Source organism: Musca domestica, unplaced genomic scaffold, assembly GCF_030504385.1.
Source record: "Musca domestica strain aabys unplaced genomic scaffold, Musca_domestica.polishedcontigs.V.1.1 46, whole genome shotgun sequence".
NCBI lineage: Eukaryota > Metazoa > Arthropoda > Insecta > Diptera > Muscidae > Musca > Musca domestica.
The window spans coordinates 6,535,488-6,556,829 of record NW_026712336.1 but is presented as its reverse complement, the minus strand read 5'-3'; the positions used below and the strand labels follow the sequence as shown (position 1 = coordinate 6,556,829).

Sequence of the window (21,342 nt, the reverse complement as noted above, 5' to 3'; positions counted from 1 at the left end):
TAGCTAGCGAGAGTATCCATAGATGAGTTGCTAGGGAATCCCTATGGAAGAGAGTATCTCGGTATAACAGAGACGAGCTGAAGAGAGTCTATTTCTATGGACAAGCCTTAGACGAGCTAAAGGGAGTCGACACATAAAAGATATGGAGGGAGCCTCAATAGATGCGGTGTAGGGAGTCTCCATTGATGAGAGGGTGACATCCTCCATGGACAAGCTGAAGATTGCATAGAGCAGCGGGAGGGGGTCTCTTTATAGACGAGCTGAAATCAGGAAGTCCATAGACGGGCTGAAGTCAGGGAGTCTAGGACAAGCCTTAGACGAGCTAGAGGGAGTCTCCACAGAAAAGATATGGAGGGAGCCTCAATAGATGCGGTGTAGGGAGTCTCCATTGATGAGAGGGTGACATCCTCCATGGACAAGCTGAAGATTGCATAGAGCAGCGGAAGGGGGTCTCTTCATAGACGAGCTGAAATCAGGAAGTCCATAGACGGGCTGAAGTCAGGGAGTCTCTCCATAAGCAAACTGGAGGCAGGGAGTCTCTTCATAGACGAGATAATGGACTTCCTGCCTTCAGCTCGCTTATGAAGAGACTCCCTACCTTCAGCTAGCCTATGAAGAAACTACCTGTCTACAGTTCGTCTGTAGAAAATCCTTAGCTTATGAAGGGACCTCTTTCTGCTAGTTCATACAATCTTCAGCTTGTCTATGGAGGGAGTCTCCCTGACTTCAACTCGTCTATGAAGTTAGACTCCCACTTCATAGACGAGTTGAAGTCAGGGAGACTCCCTCCATAGACAAGCTGAAGATTGTATGAACTAGCAGAAAGAGGTCCCTTCATAAGCTAAGGATTTTCTACAGACGAACTGTAGACAGGTAGTTTCTTCATAGGCTAGCTGAAGGTAGGGAGTCTCTTCATAAGCGAGCTGAAGGCAGGAAGTCTCTCTCCATAGAAGACTTGAAACAAGGGTGTCTCTCTTCATAGACGAGCTGAAGGCAGGGAGTCTCTACAAAAACGAAATGAAGGCAGAGAGTCTCTACATAGACTAATTGAAGGAAGGGAGTCTCTCCATGGGTGAGCTGAAATCAGGAATCTCTCCATAGCCGAGCTAAAGCCAGTGAGTCTTCCATAGATGAGCTGAAAGCATGGAATCTCTTCTTAGGCGAGCTGAAGCTAGGGAGTTCTTTCATAAACGAGAGCTGAAGTCTGGGAGTCTCTCCCGATAGATGAGCTGAAGACAGGGAGTCCTCTCTCTTCAAAGACGAGCTGATGGCAGGGAGTCTTTCTCCATAGACGAGCTTAAGGCAGAAAGTCTATCTCCATAGACGAGCTGAAGGCAGGAAGTCTTTCTCCATTGACGAACTGAAGGCAGAAAGTCTCTCCCCATAGACGAGCTGAAGGCAGAAAGACTCTCTCCATAGACTAGCTAAAGGCAAGAAGATCTCTCAATAGACGAGCTGAAGGCAAGAAGACTCTCTTCTTAGATGAATTGAAGGGAGTCTCTCCAAGGGCGAGCTGAAGTCAGGAATCTCTCCATAGGCGAGCTAAAGCCAGGGAGTATATCTCCATAGACGAGCTAAAAGCAGGGAGTCTACCATAGGCGAGCTAAAGGCAGGGAATATCTCCTTAGGCGAGCTGAAGCAAGGGAGTTCCTTCATAGACGAGAGCTGAAGCCAGGGAGTCTCTCTCTATAAACGAGGTGGAGGCCGGTAGTCTCTCTCCATAGACGAGCTGAAGTCAGGGAATCTCCACAAGCAAGCTGAAGGCAGGTAGTCTCTCTCGATAGAAGGGCTGAAACCAGGGAGTCTCTCTCTCCATAGACGAGCTGGAGACAGGGAGTATCTCTCCTCATAGATGAGGTGAATCCAGAGAAAAAGTGTCTCTTTCGATAGACGGGCTGAAGCCAAGGAGTCACTCTCCCTCTCCATAGATGATATGAATCCAGGGAGTCTCTCCATAGACGAGATGAATCCAGAGAATTTCTTCATAGATGAGCTAAAGACAGCGTATCTCCACAAACGATTTGAAAGTAGAAAGGCTTTATAGACAGCCTGTGTAGAGGCTTTATAGTCAAATAAAGAGGAGTCCTAAATGAGTTAAATGAAGTCTCGACGAGACTGAAGGGACCTCTCTGGATAAACTCTAAGGTCTCTCTCTCTCTTTCTTAGTTGTCTCTCTCTCTCTCTCTCTGGACATATTTTAGAGAGTTTCTCTCTCTTTCTCTGGATGACATGTAACGAAACCCTCTCTAAACGAGTTGTGGAAAGTCTTTCTCTGGACGAGATGTAGGGAGTCTCTTGAGATGAGCTGAAGATAGTCTATGTGAGGAGCTGAGACCGGTATCTATTGACGAATTGAATACAGTCCCTACAGGCAAGCTAAAGGGGATAAAGACCCAATGTTGATGCTAGCCTTTTGCCATTAATTTTTCCCACTCTTCACATATCTCCCTTCCCTTCAAAGCTATTACCTGTAAAAGCTACTCCAGAATGATTTCCTTTTAAAATAAATTATTTTAAACACCAATTTCGTTTTTTTTTTTTTTTTTTTTTTGTTCATAAATCCCAAGTTAACCTTCAAATCCTGTCACATATGTTTAATGGGAATGGTGTGTTACTTTTCAAAAAAAAAGTTTGTTATAAAAATAGACTGGAACAGCAACTCCACTTTACAACTTTTTTTGTTTTGTGTTCCAATTATAGCAGCAAAAGACAAGACAGTTTCCTTTCCTTTTTTCCGCTGACCAACAGCAAACACACCTATATATTGAGGAGTTCATTGATTGCTTCCTACAGAAACCTGTTGCAAAAAAGGGCTCAAACCTCCGCTATACATATGTTCTTACCCTACTCAGATGCATGCACACACACATCGACAAAATTCAATTATCCATAAGTCAACAAAAGATCATCGTACAGTTATTTAAAAACTGACCGTTATTATGGGTTTTCTGATTTTTTGCACCTTTTTTTGTAGTTGTAAAAAAGCTGTACAGCATCCGGAGCCAATACCCAGCAAGAAAACCGGCTTCATGGCACCCTTTTTGCAGAATCTGCAAAATGCAGGCAATAAACGTAAAGACAATGTAAAATTACAGTTAAAAGATATTAACGATAGCAACGAATACAACAACAGCAACAATAAAAAATGTTGAGAATAAGAAACTCAACAACAACAACAAAAACAATAAGAATATTACAGCTGAATTTCGTTTTCTGTGTTTGGAGAAAAAAAAGCAAAAGTCTCAACCAAGCCGTTCGGCAAACATTGGCATCAGTTTTAGCATTAATAACTTCAGTTATTATACCTGGCCCAAGCTGGCTATGAAGCCAAGCACAACTGCGGTACTCGAATGAAGCTAAATCTTGTGGTAGCAGTTGATATCGTCGATGTTGTTGTTGTTGTTGGTCCAAAGCAACAAATGTGGTTTACCTTGTCGTCATCATAAACACGGCAACTTTTTTTCTAAAACAAAAACAGAAAACTGAAACTCTGGCTGATAGCATTGTCTTGTAGTATTCTTACAGATGCATGGTTTGTAGAGGGGGGGAAGAGAGGCTAGAAGAGATTTTGTTTTGTGTTTTCTATAAAGTTGGATTTCACACGCTTCGGCTGCTGCTGCTGCTTTTCACCGCTGGCAAAGAATGATTGATTTTTTAGAAGAGATTTATGTCCATCACCGGGAGAAGATTTCTATAATCCAAAGGTTCCATTACAGAGCCATTTAAGTATTGAAAGTCTATTTGCTAAGTTGAGAGATTACTTTCAATTTTTTTTTTTTTGGTTTTTATTATGGCTCAATGTCTTGCCAGCCTCAATAGATAGAATCATTCTTCAATGGAAACTGGTTAAAGATTTGAAATTGATATGCCACTTCAGAATGGCAAGGTATTGAGAGGGAAATGCTCAGGTTTAGTTTAAGTGGGGTTATACTTTGTGGGCTTTGAGAAGGCTTGGTGGAAGAGAGGAGGGAGTTTCCTTAGACGAGAAAGAGGGAGTATCTGTAGGTGAGCTGGAAGGGGTTGCTTTAGGCGACAAAAATGGAGTAGCTAGAAGGCGCCTCTATAGGCGAGACAAAGGAAGCAGCAGGGAGTTTTTATAGATGAGCCAGAGGCAGTCTTTGTAGCGAGCTATAGAGAACCTCCTATAGGCGAGCTAGAGAGAGAGCCTCCTATAGGCGAGCTAGAGAGAGAGCCTCTTATAGGAGAGCTAGATAGAGAGCCTCCTATAGGCGACCTAGAGAGAGAGCCTCTTATAGGCAAGCTAGAGAGAGCCTCCTATAGGCGAGCTAGAGAGAGAGCCTCTTATAGGAGAGCTAGATAGAGAGCCTCCTATAGGCGAGCTAGAGAGAGAGCCTTCTATAGGCGAGCTATAGAGAGAGTCTTCTATAGGCGAGCTAGAGAGAGAGCCTTCTATAGGCGAGCTAGAGAGAGAGCCTTCTATAGGCGAGCTTGAGAGACAGCCTCCTATAGGCGAGCTAGAGAGACAGCCTCCTATAGGCGAGCTAGAGAGACAGCCTCCTATAGGCGAGCTAGAGAGACAGCCTCCTATAGGCGAGCTTGAGAGACAGCCTCCTATAGGCGAGCTTGAGAGACAGCCTCCTATAGGCGAGCTTGAGAGACAGCCTCCTATAGGCGAGCTTGAGAGACAGCCTCCTATAGGCGAGCTTGAGAGACAGCCTCCTATAGGCGAGCTAGAGAGAGAGCCTCCTATAGGCGCGCTAGAGAGAGAGAAATCTTCCTATATGAAAGAGAGCCCTATAGTCGAGCCTCTATAGGGGAGCTAGAGAGAGCCTTCTATAGGCCAGGTAGCGTGAGCTGGCGGAGCTGTATAGACGAGCTGGAGAGGGAGTCATTATAAACAAGCTGGAGAGAGTCTTTATAGACGAGCTGTGAAGGGAGTCTTTATAGACGAGCTGTGGAAGCAGTCTTTATAGAAGAGCTGTAGAGGTAGTCTTTGTAGACGAGCTGTGGAGGGTTTCTTTATAGGGGAGATATTGAGGGAGTCTTTATAGACGGGCTGGAGGGAGTCTTTATAGACGAGCTGTGGAGGGAGTCTTTATAGACGAACTGTGGAGGGAGTCTTTATAGAGGAGATGTGGAGGGAGTCTATATAGACCAGCTGTGGAGGGACTCTTTATAGACGAGCTGTGGAGGGAGTCTATATAGACAAGCTGGAGTGAGTCTTTTTAGACGAGCTGGAGGGAGTCTTTCTGGACGAGCTGGAGGGAATCTTTCTGGACGAGCTGGAGGGAGTCTTTCTAGACGAGCTGAAGGGAAGTCTTTATGGACCAGCCGTGGAGGGAGTCCTTAGCGAGCTGCGGAGGAAGTCTTTATAGACGAGCTAGAGGGAGTCTTTATTGACGAAGCGGAGGGAGCCTCTTTAGGCTCTATAGAAGAGCTAGGGAGGGAGTCGTTGAAAATAAACCCGGAAAAATTCCTTTTAGAAGATCTGTAGATGGAGTCCTTATAGACGAGCTGAAGGGAGTTTTTATAGACAAGCTGGATGGGTTCTTTATAAACGATCTGGAGTAAGTCTTTATAGATGAGCGGAGGAGTCTTTATCAACGAGCTGGATATAGTCTATAAACGACCAGGAGAATTTCTTTAAAGATGAGCTGGAAGGAGTCTTAATAAAAGAGCCGGAGGGAGTCTTTAAAGACGAGATGTAGAGGGAGTCTTAATAGATGTGCCGGAGTAAGTTTTTCATAGCCGGTCTGAACGGACGCTTTAATAGGCGAGATGGAGGATGTTTTTATAAACGGGGTGGAGGAAGATGTTAAAGACTTGCTGTGGATGAAGTCTTTATAAACGAGGGGAGGTTGTTTTTGTGGGCGAGATATGCGAGCTAAAGGAAGTCTTTATAGACGAGCTGTAGAGGGAGTATTAAGGGAGGAACTAGTTGGACCTTTAATAACCTTCTAAAAAGGGACTATTGACGAGTTGGATGAAGACTTCACAGAAATATTGAAGGGGGTCTAAAAACTGGGAATAAAAACGGCAGGGAAATTTTTTTAGCCTAGCTGGGCGGAATTTTTTTAGATTAGCTGGATGGAGACTTTAGACGAATAGAAAGAAGCTTATATAAAAAATTGTGGTCACATTTTCTGATGAACAAGCAGAAGAACAGGTGTCTTATATAAAAACCAGAATCTCGACCCCTCAAGCGATTGGAGCATGGATTCCTAGGAAGGCAGATTTTAGGTTGCCAAAAATCCGGAAAATTCCCCACGTTTTTTGGTTGATCGTTTTTTTTTTTTTTTTTTTTTTTTTTGATTTTGCTTTGAATATTCGCATCATAAATATTTAAATGCCAGAAATGAAGACACTGAAAACCCACCCAATAAAACTGGTCGATTATCAAATGGATATTTTTAGAGCAGGTTAATAAACGCTCAACAATTGCCAATGTTTGCTACCTATTCCGATGGCGAACATAACGAAAGCGAAATGCGTGTAAGCTGAGATAGCAGATGATTTCGCAGTGACAACGGCGGCTACTGATGTTGGCGTTGGCAAAAGAAAAAACAAAAAGAGTAGCTGTTTGGAGATGTTGTCTTCACCGATGATGACGATGATGATGACGTTATTAGTTGTTTGCCAGACAGTGGCGCGCTTTAATGTCTATAACATCAATGTCATTGATTTTTTGCAAACACCAAAACCCCCCTCCACCTCCCCCTTCACACTTGACGCATCTTTTGATTATTACCAACAAACTCTCTTCTCATGTCTCCACATTTATTCGCCATGCATTCATTGATGCCTCAACCCAAAAAAAAACCTGTCTAGTTTTCCAGCCATCGCTGTATTGGTTAGCTCACATTAGATTGATTAGACATTTTTTGTGTTTCTGGCCATATCAAAGTATTATAAAATGGTTTTAGATTACGTTAGCGTTCGAACAATGTTACGTTTCGGATTTTCTTTTGTTGTTTTATGCGGCGGTTACGTTTTTTTGCTGCCATTTTTTCGTCTTCTGCTTCTTTTCCAAAAGCCAGCGGTTACTCACATTACCAATGAAATTGTGAGTATCGAATGAAGAGAAGAATTTGCTGGAGTGGGGTTTTGCAGCGGAGCACCACCACCACAGTAGTAGTGTGTCAGCAAATAGCTAAGACAGTGGAGGTAACCATAGCTGAGCTAAAGACAAGACAACAAAAAAAAAAAAAAACTAACAAATCCAACAGCGACGACAGTTTTTACTTTCATTTGAAACGTGTTTTCAACAGCCAACACGTAGGGGCTGTAATAAAAAGCAAAGACAGACTGGCAGGCCGACCGAACGACAAAAGCGGCAGCAATAGCTATTGGAGAGACAATATGACAATAGTTGAAGACAACAATATCAACAACAACAGATAGCAGTGCAATTTCAATTCACCAGCGTGTAACATGGCAGCCACTTGAAACTATCCCAGAAATACATGGATAAGCTCTGCACACACACACAAATACATGCTCAGATTTTTGTGTGTCTGTTTTTTCAAAGCTTCCGCACGTTTTTCTTGCTGCTGACCAGTTAACAATATTTTTTCTTACAAAAAATGATTTTTGCAAAACACACACACATATACATGTATTCTGTGGAGAGCTGCTGCTGGAGATTGGGTGGTCCAGGTCATAGGTGTTTCCAACTGTGTTAGTTTTTTTTTCATCTCCGCTTTAAAGGAAATTTGCAATGCTTTTATTTCAGGTGGGTTGGAAAACGTGTTGCCTGGGTGGGAGTGGCTGCAATGCTACAGCTTGTTTGAGATGTTTCTTCAGAGGAAAAATGAAAGTTAAATGATTATGGGGAGAGAAGATAAACCAGGGGGTTATTGTAGGAGGGAGTCCTTATAGACGGGAGAGGAAATATGAGGGGAGTCTCCACAGACAAGCTGTCTATGTCTTTATAGACGAGCTGGAGGGAATCTTGATAGACGAGCTGCAGGGAGTCTTTATAGACGAAATATGAGGGGAGTCTTTATAGACAAGCTGTGGAGGGAGTCTCCACAGGCGTACTGTAAAGGGAGTCTTTGTAGACAAGCTTGAAGGGTTGGATGGAGTCTTTATAGACGAGCTGGAGGAAGTCTTTATAGACGAGCTGGAGGGAGTCTTTATGGACGAGCTCTAGGGAGTCTTTAAAGATCAACTGGAGGGGCCTTTCTGAGGAGAGCTGGAGGGAGTCTTTAGAGAAAGCTGTTCGGAGTCTTTATAGATGAGCTAGAGGGAGTCCTTAGAGACGACCTGAAGGGAGTCTTCAGAGACGAGCTGGAGGAAATCTTTTTAGACCAGCTGGAGGGAGTCTTTAGAGACCAGCTGGAGAGAGTCTTTATAGAAGAGCTGGAGAGAGTCTTTATAGAAGAGCTGGAGAGAGTCTTTATAGACGAGCTGTGGAGGGTATCTTTATAGACGAGCTGGAGGGAGTCTTTAGAGACGAGCTCTGGAGGGAGTCTTTAGATACCACCTCTGGTGGGAGTCTTTAGAGACGATCTCTGGAGGGAGTCTTTAGAGACAAGCTCTGGAGGGAGTCTTTAGAGACAAGCTGCAGGGAGTCTTTAGAGACGATCTCTGGAGGGAGTCTTTAGAGACAAGCTCTGGAGGGAGTCTTTAGAGACAAACTGCAGGGAGTCTTTAGAGACGAGCTGGAGGGAGTCTTTATAGATGAGCTTGAGGGGGTTTGTAGACAAGTCGGAGGGACGAACTGAAAGCAGTATCTACAGACGAGCAGAGAGGAGTATTTCTAGACGAGCGAACGGGAGTCTTTCTAGACTAATGGAGGGACTTTCTACATATGAACTGTGAATGCAGCCTTCATAGACGAGTGAGTCTCCTCAGACAATCTGAGGGAAATATCCTTAGACGAGCAGAATGAAGCCCCCGTAGACGAGCTGAAGAAAGCTTTCATAGACGAGCTGGAGGGAGTCGCCGCAGACGAGCTGTGTAGAGGGTCCCTACAGAAGAGCTGTGAAGGGGGTCTTCATCTCCAAAGACAACCAGAAGGAGGCTCATAGACGACCAGAAGAGAGTCCCATAGACGAGTTTCAATAGGTGACGAGAAGGGAGACTCCATTGACGACAAAAGTCTCTATAGGCGACCAGTAGGCGCAGTAGACGATGTCCAAAAGCAAGTCTCCAAATGTGACAAGAATAAAGTCTCAACAGAGGATAAGAAGGAAGTCTCCAGATACGAGAGAAAGGGGACTCTACAGACGATCTGTAAAGGGTGAAGAAAGTCTTCGCAGATGAGCTATGAAAGGCGTCTAGAAGAGAGTATCTATAGTCGACTGGAATAGAGTCACCACACGACAACCAGAAGAAGTTCCATGGACGTCCCAAAAAGGGTTTCCACAAACGACCAGACGGGAGTCTCTATAGACGGCCAGAAGGGAGTCTACATCGACCTGGAGGGAGTCACCATCGATGACTAGAATGGAATCTCCATCGACGAAGAAGAAGGTAGATTCCATACACGAGAAGGAAGTTCCCATAGCGACCGAAGTGATGGAATATCAATAGACGAGCTGCAGCGATGGGAGTCTCCAAATATTAGCAGAAGGGAGTCTCCAAAGGCTAGCAGGAGGAAGTCTCCATAGACGATCACAATAGAATTTCCATAGACGACTAGAATGGAGTCTCCATAATTGACTCGAAGGTAGATTCCATAGACGAACAGAAGGAAGTCACCATATCGACCGAAGGAATGGAATGTTAATGGACGTGCGACAAACTACAGACATGGGTGTCTCCACAGACGAGCTGCAGCCATGGGAAATATTAGCTCATCTATTGGGATGGACTCCCTGCCTCCAGCTCTTCTCTCGAGAGATATACCCTTTCTTCAACTCTTCACCCGAGAGAGACTCTCTGCCTTCAGCTATTCTCTCTAGAGAAACTCCCTGCCATCAGCTCATCTATGGAGAGGACCCCGTGCCGTCAGCTCGTCTATGGATAGGACTCCCTGCCTTCAGCTCTTCTCCCGAGAGAGACTCGCTGCCTTCAGCTCTTCTCCCGAGAGAGACTCGCTGCCTTCAGCTCTTCTCCCGGGAGAGACTCGCTGCCTTCAGCTCGTCTATGGAGAGAGGTTTCCTGTCGTCAGCTCGTCTATGGAGAGAGACTCCCTGTCGACAGCTCGTCTATCGAAAAGACTCCCTGTCATCAGCTCGTCAATGGAGGGAGACTACCTGCCATCAGCTCGTCTATGGAGAGAGACTCGCTAACTTCAACTCGTCTATGGAGAATATCTCCCTAACTTTAGATCTTCTATCGAGAGAGACTCGCTGCCTTCAACTATAAATATTGCCCTTTCCAGCTCCTCTCCCAGGATTTCTTACTTCAATTCGTGTCTAAGAAAAACTTCCTGCTCCTTTTTGCTTCTGTAAATCAAAAGACTTAAGACACAATCGTTAATTCAATTTGACTTCGAGGATTCATTCTTGTTTCACTTTAATTTTAAATTTTATAATTCTCCCCACTCAAAGCTTGTCAATTTAATTGTGAGTTTTCATGTATTTTGTTGTAGCTATGTGAATTTATTATTCCCCTCCTCTCCCTCTCCGGCTTGCTTTGTTATAAAATTAGGTAATTGTTTGCGGTTTAATGCCATTATTTTTCTATTGTAAATGCCATTCAATCTGGTCAAATGGTAACATGGCATAGTTGCAACGCCGTATTTTTTGTCTTTGTTTGTGGTTTTATTTGAAATCGTCTAAGGTTCGATACCAAATTTAAAAAAAAAAAAAGTTGAAACACAAAGCCCCCTCTCCATACCACAATTATTTAGCAAAGAAAAAAATACCCTGAGGGGGAAATTTTGCCAAAAGATCTTATGTTTCAAATGACAATTGATTTTCAATTGCAAGCCCATGTAGCAAAGATGGAAAGGGGGGGGGGGGGGGGGGGTTGTAACAAAAAAAGAAACAAAAATATTGGTCACTCAACGATTGTATTGAGTTTTCTCTCTTTGCTTTAGATTTCAATTTAAAGATTTGGAACAAACGATTGGTTGTTTGTGTGTGTTTTTTTTTTCTTTTTCCTAACAAAAAACAAATGAAATTCATGTAGTATTGACACATTTATTTAATTGTTACACTTAGACGCCAAAGAGATAACAAAAAAGACATAGAAAAAATCAACACTTTGTCTCGGCTTTTTTTTTGCACAAATACGGAAATTGTCTTAAGGCAATGAATGAATGAATGATGGAGTGAATAAATGCTTGGTTGGCTGGCTGCCTGGTTGGTTGGTGGACTGTCTTGTTGGTTGACTGTTGAAAAACATTATTTATTTAATTGTAAGTACTAAAATAAACAAAACTAAAGCAACAACAACAACAGCAAATGGTATTTGGTACACTTGGCAATTTACTCCATTGACACAAAAACTCATGAACAAATTTTGGCTGTAAAGGAAATTGTTGAAGGCAAAAAAATACGTTTCTTTTCTACGCCGCAACCAAAAAGAGGCGTCGATAGAGAAAAAGGGGGTTGAAATGTTTTCGGAATATCGAAAAATTGACTTTTAAAAAAAAAAATACAAATGTGCCAGGAGATTACTACAATATAAGTAATAACAAGTTTAAAAGCAGTAAGTTCAGCCGGGCCAAACTTTGAATACCCTCCACCATTTGGAACGAATTTGGAAATTTAAAAAAAATGAAATCCTTAAAAAATTCTGTTAAATTTTAAAAATACCGAATATTGCCGTTATATTGGGGTCTATACGACGTGAACCTACATAGGCATTGTTTGTCATTAGCCATTACCATATTCAAATTCGAAACTTGAAATAAAGGGTGAATAATGTAGCTAAAATCATCAAAATATCGTATATAAGGAGGTGCCGTTAAATTGGAGCTGTGCGAAGACCTGGACCAGCATAGACAATTTTCTGTCACAGGCTGTAGCATCCATTACGAACTTCAAATACCACATCTCAAACAATTTCGGTGGGTATTGTACCTAAACTCTTCAAAATACCGAATATAGGGAGGTACTGATATATGGGGCCTATACGAAGACCTGGACCAGCATAGACATTTTTCTGTCACAGACTGTAGTTCCCATCACGAACTCTAAATACGTAATTTGAAACAATTCCGGTGAATAATGGCGCTAAAATCATCAAAATACCGAATATCGGGAGGTAATGTTATATGGGGGCCATACGAAGACGTGGACCTGCGCAGACAATTTTCTGTCATAGGCTCTAGCATCCATTACGAATCTCAAATACCAAATTTTAAACAGTTCCGGTGAATAATGTCGCTAATATCATCAAAATACCGAATATAGGGAGGTACCGTTATATGGGGGCTATACGAAGACGTGGACCTGCCCAGATAATTTTCTGTCATAGGCTGTAGTATCCATTTCGAATTTCAAATACGAAAGTTGAAACAATTCAGGTGAATAATGTCGCTAAAATCATCAAAATACCGAATATCGGGAGGTACCGTTATATGGGGGCTATATGACCTATATAGCCCATTTACGAACTTAACCTGCCTACTGAAAAAATAAACACGTGTGCAAAATTTTAGCCTTCTATCTCAATTCGTTCGAAAGATAGGGTGATTACAACAGACAGATGGACAGACAGACAGACAGACGGACATGGCTAAATCGACTTAGAATTTTATATAATTTGTTGGGTCTGACATGAGTATTTCGAGGAGTTACAAACGGAATGACAAAATTAATATACCCTCCATAGTATGGTGGAGGGTATAAAAAGAACATGAGCCTCAAGGGCTTCAAATGAAGGTGTATATCCAATTTTTATTATACCCTCAGCCATATGGCTACAGAGGGTACACATAATTTGATACGCTCAAAACGTGCCTAGTCGAAATAAAGGTTTTAGACCCTAGGACTCTTTGGACCAAATCCGTTTCAGAACATTTAGAGTCGATCTAGCGATGTCCGTCCGTTCGTCGGTTTGTCTGTCTGGCTGGCTGGTGCGCACGATAACTCTCGAAGGGAGTATCCGATTTGGTCTAAACTTGGTACATCGTAATATTTTTGTCAAACTTAGATCGAGTTCGGATATGGGCAATATAGGTACACTCCTTCTCGTACCTCCCGCACAAAAGGTCGAAATTTTCAAAAAATATATTTTTTTGCACAGGAAGTGAAAGGATAATCCGATTTTGCTCCAACTTTGCACATCGTAATATTTGCGTGAGTGCTAGGTCAGGTGTGAAAATGGACAATATTGGTCCACTCCTTCAAGTACCTCTCCCACAAATGTTCGAAATTTTGAATAATTGCAACTCTCATAAAATGTGATGTAAGAGTCCGATTGTCGTCAAATTTCACACATCCCAATCAATTTAGTAACCCAAAGTCTGGTGTTAAGATGGAATATCTCGGTCCCTTCTTCCTGGTACCTCCCCCACAAATGGTCGAAATTTTCAAAAAATATATATTTTTTTTTTTGCACAGGAAGAGAAACCATTATCCGATTTAGCTCCAACTTTGCAAATTCTTATATTTGCATCAATGGTTGGTCTGGTGCAAAAGTGGACAATATCGGTCCATTCCTTCATGTACCTCTCCCACAAAGGGATAAAATTTTAAATAATTTCAACTTTCATAAAATTTTATGTATGAGTCCGATTGCCTTCAAATTTCACACATCCCAATATTTATATTAACCCAAGGTCTGGTGTTAAAATGGAATATCTCGGTCCACTCTTTCTGGTACCTCAACCACAAATGGTCGAAATTTTAAAAAAAAAAAATTTTTTTGCACAGAAAAAGGAGCAATATTCCGGTTTTGCTTTAACTTTGAAAATTAGGTGTGAAAATGGACAATATCGGTCCACTCCCAAGTGAAGGAAGTAGTCGATATAGTCCGCAATATTTATATCATATTTATTTAGGTCCGGTACGAAATGGCCAATATAGGCCCTTTCCTTCGGAATCTACTCTATAAGGGGTTAAACATTTGAATTATTATAACAGAAGTCAAAATATTTTGAAATAATCGGACATTGGCTGAAGGTATACATCTATCGGCAAAACCGACCGATACTATTTTACTTGTTGATTATAAAGAAAATTCAATTGTATGTAAATTTATTATTGAAAAATTCTTCTGTACCGGAAAATACCAATCATTACCTTGTCTTCAGTAAACATTTAACTACGCCCTAGTCTTTTTCAAATGTCCAAAATTAATTTTTTTCTCAAATCAAACACAAAATTGTTATCACCAACAATTTTCCCAAAATCAAAAACATTTCAACAACATAGTTTATTTAATCGAAAATCACCAGGTAAACCAATTTTCAAGAAACCTCCCCTCCCTCTCTCTCACTCTATCTCTCCCCGCAATGCATTTGATTAACAAGCCAATTTCGATAATCGCCAGCAAATAACATTGGCAGTAATTCGACCGCCATCGCCATGGCACAATTAACTATAAACGTTTAACGTCTGACCCTGTGATACGTTTTATATTTGTGTTTAGATTGGAAATTGAAAATCGTAATAAGAAATCGTTGCATTTTAAACTATTTTACAAAAATGTTTAAATACTATTTGAAAATTATAAGAGATATCTTCTAATTATTTTAATATTAATTGGAGAATTCCAAAACTTGATCCTGCAGGTCAACATATATTTACTATTTTAAAAATCAAACCTAGTAAAAGTGATATTCCATATTTGTGGGAACTTTTTGGAGGTTTTTGTCTTAAGAAGACCTTCGAAAAATCTTCTATATCTAGAAGACTAGCTGTAGGTATTTTAACATTAATTTAATTTATTTTAATTATTTATTTATTATTATTATTTATTTTTTTTAATTTTTTTTGTAGGACACCATCTGAAAATTTTCTACAAATACAAAATCATCTGAAGGTCTTTTTTCTGCAAGAGCCATATTTGAGAAATCATTTCATATATAAAATACCTATAAAATAACTTTTAGAAGTTTTAATAAAAGTAAGACTTCCATTTAAAGGACACTTCCATAAATATAATACCTTCCATCCCATAAAGACGTTCTCTAACTCCCCAAGATTTATATAAGTCCTTCTTCTATCAATATAAAGCCTTTAGATACTTTCATTTATAAAAGATTTTCTGGTGAAAAAAAAAACTTCGGGGAAACTTCTTTCCAAAAAAAGGTGTGAAGTCCTTCATTTAAACATCGTCTGGCGATTTTTCCTCTATGAAGGTATGCATCTATATAAGACCTTTCATTTTATAAGACATTTATATACACTTCCGTGTTTTATATATTGTTGAACTTTTGTAGACTTTTTTTCCATTAAAGACCTTCTAATCTGCTTTCTGGGGCCGTTTGGAGTTATTATATTTATAAAAGACATACCATAGGTCCATCATTTATACAAGACTTTCTGAAGATATTTCATCTATTAAAAGCATTCTGGAGGTCTTACATTAATACAACACCTTTCGATAGGCCTCTATGCATAGAAGACCATCTTGAGGTCTACTGACTACCGAAATATTTCTGGAATTAATTTTTTTTTAACAGAAGACCTTCTGGACGTCTTCCGTCTATAAGAGTACTTTCAGATATAGTCCATTATGAGCAGAATCCTGTAGGTCATCCATCAGACTTTCTGGAGGTACTCCATCTAGAGTAAAAATTTGGACCTTGTGTAGCTTCTGCTTCAAAAAAGTCTTCGGCTTGATCGAAACCCGCGTCGCAGTGACCGAAAAATGGCTCGTGAGCAGGACATATCGCAATGTTCCATTCGCCAAATATTGAAAAATGAGCTCGGGGTAAAGACATTGAAATTCCAAAAAGTGCAAGAACTTATACCGCAATAGAAAGCAAATAGACTCAAAAGAGCTAAAAAGTTGTTTCGCTTAGCCGAAAGCGGTGAACTGCCGAATTTGGTTTTCTCCGATGAGAAAACATTCGTTGTCTAGCAGTTTGTAAAAAAATAAAATTATCGTCTTTGCTTGCCAAAGATGTTAGCTGAAAATGGCCACTACATCACCATGGCCTTCGGTCGGCCACCAGAACTCAAGCGCTGGCCATGGCGATGGTGTGGACCGCCATAACAGGCGATGGTCGCTCTCCGCTCGCATTAATCGACAGTGGCATTAGAATAAATGCCGAATATTGTCGCGAAAATATTCTGGAGGATGTATTAATACCTAGGCACGCAAACATTTTGGCCGCAGACCTTTGACATTCCAACAGGACTCAGCACCATTGCACTCAGGACGCGCCACCCAAGAATGGTTACAAAATTTCCAGCGCACAATGGTCACCAAAATCTCCGAATACCAATCCATTGGACTATTGTGTCTGGAGTATTTTGGAAAGCAAGATTGGCACTAAAAAATACCAAAGTGTCGATTACCCCAAACAAGCTCTTCGCCGGGAATGGACCAAAATACCGCAGAGCAAAACATTCGGGCAGCGTGTGACGGTTTCATTGGCCGTTTGAAGGCCATAATTCATGCCAAAGGTGACCAATTCGAACAAATCTAAATTTATTCTAAAATTTGATGCTATTTCCGACATTTTTTGCTTTCATTCAATAAAATTAAAAAAAAAATGTAAAGATTATGGCCTCTGACTTTGTTACAGTTTTTTTATCTCACCCTGTGTAGGAAAGATTTCTTACAGGATTTCTTTGGAATGCATCTCCCCAGATTGAATGGCCTTCTATTTCTAGAAAATATTTTTTCTTTGTTAAATCTGCCCATATAAAAATAAAAAATTTATTTAACTATAAATTCCATTACTAACATTTTTTTTCAGGAAAAAAAGGAATACCACTCCCAAGAATTTCAACAACAAAGTAATTTGAAGTCCCCAACATGGAAGTCATTGGAATTTCTTTCAATAGTAAAAAAAATATATATTAACATTAAAATTAACAAAAGAAACAAAACAAAGTACTATTTATTTTCCGGATTTGTACAAAGGTATGCCACAACAAAGATGTTTTTTTATTATTGATTGATCTTCATCCATTTCTGGTAATGGAAATGGCATACAAATGACACTTTGTTGTTGTTAACAAAACGAAATATGAATTATTTGCCATTGTCAGGCAAATGACACAGAGGAGCATTGTACTTTACTTTTTTTCTTAGCTGCTTCTTCTTACATTTGCTATTAAACTGAGTGTTCGTCACTTTTTGTTCTCTTTTGTTAATGTCATATTTTTTTGTTGTGAATAAAATGCCATAACATTGAAAAAAAGTAGACAAAAGTCCATCGATTTATTTGACGACATAGAGTCAAAGTCAGACTGTCCCATATGTAAATCGAAAAAACACACATATAAACAAACGAAAGAAAAAAAATAAATACCTTAAGCTCATTAACAAAAACAAAAAAAAACGCAAATCCAAACTCAGAGTCACACAACAGTAAGCAACATCAAAGTCAAAACAAATTTAAATTATTCAAATTGTAAAGAAACGTAGAAATAGCAAAAACAGAAGAAGAAAAAGAAGAAGACAACAAAGTAGCATAGCCAACAACAGCAACAACAATTGGTTACAAATTATTATGGTCAAGGTTAATAAAAAAAATAGCAGCAACAGCAAATTAAGCCATAAATCGTAATTTGCATAGCCACACAAAATTAATTCAAAGAAAATAATGTTCTATCTCTTTCGCGCTTTTTGCAAAATATAAATATAATCAAATAAATTATTAAAAGAAGAACAAGAAGCAACAGTCGATAAATTTGGATTTGTCGAATTTTATGTAAACAAACGAATACTTTAGTTAATTATTTGAATATTTAGTATTTTGGGTGGTATTTTTGAACTGGACTTAATGTCAAATGGTAAGGGGGAAAGGAAGAGTATTTCTTTCATCCAAAAAAAACTATCATCAGCTATCATTATTTAAAAGTGCAGGTCAATAAGAAAGCAGTTTCGAAAGAAAAATTTTCAAAAATAGGCATATCTCAAAGTAATAATCATCAATTTAAATACATATAGTCCAGGGGTTTTCTAATTTTCGATCGCCCTCGAAAAAATACGAAAAGTATCAAAAGGTACTAAATATTGTTTCATTGGTATCAACAAACATTGTTGATATTTCCAAGTTTTTCAAATGTTTTGTCGAAAGAAGTTTATGTATTTTCTTGTATGAAGAATTTTCAAATTTCAATAATTTTTAATTGAAAATTTTCAATTCCAAAATTGTATTCTTCTACCATGTATGATGTGGAATGGCTAGAACTAGACCATTTAATATTCAAATGTGCAAAATAGTAGCTGTTGATGTGAGAAATGTCACAGCCGCATTACTATAGATTTCACTGAACATACCCTACACAAACACTGTTACCTGTTATTCTTCACACTTTGTCACTCTCTTCCTCTTCTTAAGACAATTTTAGAAAACCCGGCATTGGTTAGCATTATAGTTGTCACATAAATATGATTAGAGCAAGAATAACAACAATCCCGCAATAGAGAGGGAGAGAGAGAGAGTAGTGAACTTTAAAAGAACTAAAATTTGAGAACAAGTGTTGTAATTAGAATTATAAATTTATTTATTCCATTTTTGAAAGAAAAGAGACAAGTTCATTGCATCAATAAATATAAATCGATGTTTTATTTCGAGAAATATACATGAGCAAGTGGAGGATAAGTAAAAAAACTAATACTGCTGATCGTTGGATTATTGCTCGTGTGGAAGTTGGGTTATTGCTCGACTAAGAAGTGGAGCCAATATATGAAGTTCGTGTAAAATACTGCCCTTGGATCAACGTTATTAACATTTGATGGACGGCAGTGTCATTGAGAAAATTGTTTGTGGAGCAAGTATGAATAACAAATGGAAAAAAAATCATTAAAGAAATGCAGTGTTCGAGAAAGAAGCCTGCTATAGCCAGAGACGGCATGTTTAAATCGTTACAAAAGAAATTCAAAGGGAAACTGTGGAATTAATTGATTTGTACTAAAATAGACACCTCCTACCCTTTTTGAATCGTATTGTCGTATTGATTTTCTTTGAATGTGTCGACGACAACGAAAGTCATTTTAAAACATAAAACATTCCAATCAATGAAATTAACGGTTTAATTAAAGTTTTCGGTGTCTAAGTCCACATAAAGGGCGAAGTTTGAAGAAGATTGGGATGGATGTTCTGGAAGGAGTCGGTTCATTTTTGCATATCTGACCTAAATTTGATACAAATATTTGATAGTAAGTAGTCCAGGATTAATTAAATACCTTCTTCGCTTTTTATGAAATATTTGATGTCTTTTAAACATCTGACCGTTTGTGGTGAAGGAGGCAAAGGGAGTGGACCGATATATCACATTATTGTGTAAGTTGGAATTAACGAGTATTGAAGAAAATCGGGCATTGATTTCAAAACGGAATTAGAAGGACTTTTTAAATCTTTAACTGTACGGCTACAGCGTAACTTTAAGCGTAAAATTTATAAATTTAGTCAAGTCCGTCTGGCCTTTTTGGGAATAGCAAACCTTCTATCGGTCTATATGGACGGAATACGGTGAATTTATTGCAATTTCTTTACAGGAAAAGTTCTTCTATAGTTGAATTTTTGGATATTCTGTAGTTAGAAGGGCTCTAACATGTGTTCTTTATCTGGACTTTTGAACGAGTTCTTTCGTTATAATCCCTTTAAAAGATCTTTTGTGGACCCTCATATTGTTTACATACTGTGGACTTTCCGTAGCTCTTCTATATGTTATATCCCTCTTGAACTAGAAGATTTTTAACAAAGCTTCTTCTTCTAACATGCCTTTTGCAAGTCTTATATGGCAGGTTGAAATTCAACAGTCTTCAGTAACTAGGAGATCTCTCACAGTACTACCATAGACAGACGACCTTAAACAGGCCCTCTATAACTAAAACCCCATTTGAGCGTCAAATAAATAGTTATTTTCGGTACTACAGAATTTACTAATTATTTAGAAACACATACATCCCGATAGCAATCAATTTCTCGAAGAGTCGAAAGACTTTTACAAAAGTTCGGCAGTCAAAAGACCCTAAACACATGGCTTATAAACTCAGTAACCGGGTTTTGACCTTTAAAAGTATATCCCTGTGTTCGAAACCACTTTTCATTACCGAAATAAAACTAAATGCAGACACTACCACTTATTTAAACACCGAAATACCTACAGTTCCAAATTTAACTAAGAGCCGCCAAATTTATATAACCCAAAATTATGGTGTCCCGATATCTTTTTTTACAAAAAATAAAAAAAAAAACGGTGAAAGAAATCTGAATAACTCCCTAAAAATCTCAATTTTTTAGATGAAAAATGAAAATAAAATTTTGAAATTATCTTTTCTGTGTGGGAGATTCTATCTGGAATGATTTTATTGGACTTCTCTCTACATAGACTTGAAATAATCGCAATTCTTTACAGGATCTGTTATTAGTCCCAGCAGAAAATCTCATCATCAAATAAAGGGTTCTTATGGATATTAGGCACCAGTAACTACTTTGAAAACGTAAGCCTTACCCAATTTATTGTAATTTCCCAGTAGCTCCCAAATTTCAGCTAAGCTCCTATATCCGTATCTAGCTGATTATTTTATTCTGTTAACTGGGTACCTTGGAAACAAAAAATTTTGAGTACTCGGCTGAAATTTAGAATATTTTGTGAATTAACTTCTTTCTCAAATCAAGCCAAGAAAAATTCAAACATGCCTATGACTCATATTGCCAGCTATAGAATTGGTTATGGGATAATATTTTTATACTTGTCATGGACAATGGCAAGCATTCATTGATTCATATTCAAGTTTGGATTTCATTTTTTTTCGAGTTACTTAATATTTACGGTTATGGAGAATATTTTCCTCTCATGACTGCCTTTCCTCTCTCTTTCCATCTACTACAGACATGATCACAAAAAGAATGATTTCTGGGAGTGTATAATTTTGTATGCCAAAAAACAACAACAGAATAATATTGTTAATATAGAGGGAATGAACAGTTCAGGGGAACAAACAGTTCAGGGCAACTGTTTCGTGTGAGGCCACCAAATATTGGGTTTCTTTGTCTGCCAAAAAACTGAAATGTTTATAACAGTTGTCATTGTATTTGTGTTTGTCTGTGTGTGTATCCAACTAGACCTATATAAAAACGATAACATAAAACCATAACCATGTGGCGGTGGTAACAAATGGCTGGGTAAAATAATCCAATGCTTTGTTGCAGATCATAAAACAATAAACTATATTGAAGAGGCATATTATGTAAGGTTTCAAGGTGTTCAAGGATGAAATTGTGCTGAGCTTTCATATTTTATGAGCGTTTCTGTTAAATATGAGAAAAAATAAAATTTAATTTTAATGAGTAAGAAATTTTCGGTATTTGGAACTAATCTTCTTTAGTAATTAAATTTTGTCTCA

General features: G+C 39.0%; 1 protein-coding gene across 2 annotated transcripts in view; it reads right to left on the bottom strand.

Moving 5' to 3' along the window:
• LOC101896425 (A disintegrin and metalloproteinase with thrombospondin motifs like) overlaps nucleotides 1-21,342 on the bottom strand; it is a 232,801-nt gene that overhangs the window by 170,496 nt on the left and 40,963 nt on the right. The window lies entirely within an intron of this gene.